General features: G+C 43.1%; 1 pseudogene; it reads right to left on the reverse strand.

Annotated features, from left to right (window-relative positions):
- Positions 1-3228, reverse strand: LOC127756725 (disease resistance protein PIK6-NP-like; annotated as a pseudogene).

The following is a 3228-nucleotide window of genomic DNA, read 5'->3' on the forward strand; positions in this document are numbered from 1 at the left end:
TTAGAAAGGGAAACCATCTGCTCCGAAAGTTTTGATATTCCAACGCCAGAAGTAGAAAGCTCTCTGAGACCGGGAGCACTACTACAACATGAATCCATCAATGTATCTGAAAACTTGGTTGTAACACGTACATGTAATGATTGAAGGCTATTTTTACCCAACTCATCGAGATTCATGTAAAAGGCGTCCTTGTACCTCTCGAACCTTGCTACATCACCTCCAAAAGGCGTCCTTATGCGCAGATACCTTAGTCTGGTCAGCCGACGGAGCTCTTGTAAACATTTTATGCTGTACTCTATGTTGTAAAAAAGAGATAGCATCTCCAAAGCTTGCAAAAATCCAATTTCATCTGGCAATCTCATTGGGTAATCAACAATTAGGCGCTCTAGTTTTTGCAGTCTACAAACACTTGACGGAATGTTTATTTCGTTGACATGTCCTCCTCCACGAATAATTAGTGTTTCTAGTTGCTGCAGCCGTCCAATATCCTTGGGCATCTCGGTAACATTTGCAACATTGAGCTTCAGATACTTCAACTGGAAAAGGTATGTTAGGCTGTTAATATGCTGGCTGGCTCTCCAGGCTCATGCACCCATCCAGAACCAATACCCGCAGAGCATGGCATTTCTTAAATTGTGGTATTTGCTCCGGTTTAGGACTGTCAAAGAACAGCGAACGAACATGTGAGCAGTTGTTCGTAATCTCCTTGACTATTCTATTATCTGTGCCATTGGATGGGAACCAGGTCCTCCGAATCTTCTTGAAAGAACTTCAATGCTGTTGTTCATGCACTATTGTGACGAAATTCTGTCCAGTTGATAGGCTAATGATAAGATCAAGCACAATATCGTGGACTCTGCAGCAACTGGCCCTACCATCATATTGGATATAAACTGGTTGGATCAAGCTTCTATTTATAAGCTCATTGAAGTAGTTCTCTCCTACTTGCTCCCGTGTTTTTCCCTTCGCTACAATGATGAATCCTTCAGCTATCCATCTCCATATAAGTTCTTGTCTATCAATTACATAATCCTCTGGATACATGCTGAGATACAACAGACAATTTTTCAGGGGATAAGGAAGATCATAATAACTGAGCATCAAAATTTTTCTCACTTCGACGTCTGAGTTTAGTGTAACACCAATAGAATTGTGCACTTGCATCCACTGGTCCTCTGTATCAGGTTTGATTGATAGCAAGCTAGCTATGGAGATTATAGCTAATGGTAAACCACGACATTTCGATATGATGGCATGAGAGATGTCTTCCAGGTGAGGCGGGCAGCAACTCTCAGAATTAAAAGCTCTCCGGTAAAATAATCTCTGTGAATCTTGCTCTTCTAGTGGCTGCATGCTGTGAAGATAGCCTTCAGATGTGGTACGGCTGCATGCTTCAGCTACGGCAGTGTTTCTTGTTGTTGTTATGATTATACTGCCCAAATTATTCTCTGGGAAAGCACAATTGACCACCTTCCACGCACCTATGTCCCAAATGTCATCAACAACAATGAGGTACCTGCGTACAATTAAATTTATGATCCAGTCATCATACTTTCGCACCAATGTGGATGAATGAATATACATAAAAGCTAGTTACCACTCATGTAGCCATAGCTAAAAGACTGGTATTGATCGAAGTACAGATGTTTTTGTGGCTAGAATATTACAATTAAGAGTGCAAAGTGTTTTATTGTGTTTGTTCTAGTTCTAGATACAACGATATATGTCTGTACATTTTGGATTTGCTATATATCTTGCGACAGAAAATTGAAGTTGGAAACTTCCAAATTTAATTTGTGCTGTCAGATAGGCATTAAGATTCACGATTCACGTGTGGGGGAGGAAAAGAGAATGTATCCGCGCATGGGATGAGGATCGACTCATCAACCGAAGCTAGTGGTTGTGCTAGATCGTGATTTTATTTGTAATATATTAGACCTATTTCTGTATTTGAAGAGAAAAAAAATATGTTTGAAACCTCTATTTGCTGTTATGTTCCACAAAAATTAGAAAACATAAAAATGTGTGTACCTTTTATCTTTCAAGAATCCTCGAAGATGACTGATGAGGTTCTGCTCATCTTCCGATACATCTCCATTGCTCCCGAGTCCTTTAAGCATATCAACCAAGAGCTTCCTTATATTAGGGGTACGTGAAATAGACACAAAAGTTATACACTTAAAATCCCCTTGTATTGTCTTGTACACTTCATTAGCTAGAGTTGTCTTTCCAAGACCACCCAAACCAACAATAGAAACCACTTTACGTTGCTCTAATGGCTTGCCTTTGGTCATGATCCACTTAATGATCTTCTCCCTTGGACCATCAATCCCCACGAGCCTCTCCACCTCCTCATACAATGCCGGTAGACGGGGATCAATTTCCACCACACTTGGCTCGGAGATGAAATCATCGATCTGATTCCTCTTGCGACGTTGGTCCTCCATAACCCGATTCTTCAGTTCTTGGATACACTCTGTGATCTGGTGTTTGCCCCATAACTTCTTTATCTTGCTTCCTATCTTCTGAACAAAGTTGGCATTCGCATCGCCACAACTCAACTTGTGGATGAAGAGGTCGATGCAATCCTCAATATCATAAGCTAGCTCGAGCATGTTGTTCCTCCACTCCTTGGTCGGCCCATCAAGCTTGTCCTCCTTGGTCGACAGATGCTCAAGCAAGACACTGATGCTGCTGAGCTCATTCCTCAAAAAGATGATATCCTTCTTCACACTTTTGAGCAGCTTGTACTCTCCCTCGACCAAGGCGGAAAGCTTGGTTAGAAGAGGATTCAGCACCCCTACTGAAGCACTAACAAATGCTCCTGCCATCTCTGTTCCACTCTCTGCTGTTTCATCAACCAACCATGCAACGTCCAGAAACAATAGCAAGCATGAAGTACATAACACAAACGGCTAGCCAAGACAATTCTCCAAAAGTGTATATGATGTAGATGCACCCACCAACTGCTTGATTCGTGCTCCGCGCCACGGGAGGAGACGCCGGGAAAGGAGCGACGCACGGTGGAGGTGGCAACCTGCTGGGAGCTGCCGCCAGCAGAAGGAGGCAGAGCCAGCCTAGTCGCCTCGCCTCGCCTCTGAGCGACTTCTAGGTGGGTTAATCGGAGGGGAATCGGTGGCGAGATCAGCCTAACTCACTTGATTCTCACCATCACACCGGCAGTGAGGAAGGAGCCCATTAATAGCTTTTCCATTGTGCGGTGGTTGT

This window comes from Oryza glaberrima, chromosome 12 (genome assembly GCF_000147395.1).
Source record: "Oryza glaberrima chromosome 12, OglaRS2, whole genome shotgun sequence".
NCBI lineage: Eukaryota > Viridiplantae > Streptophyta > Magnoliopsida > Poales > Poaceae > Oryza > Oryza glaberrima.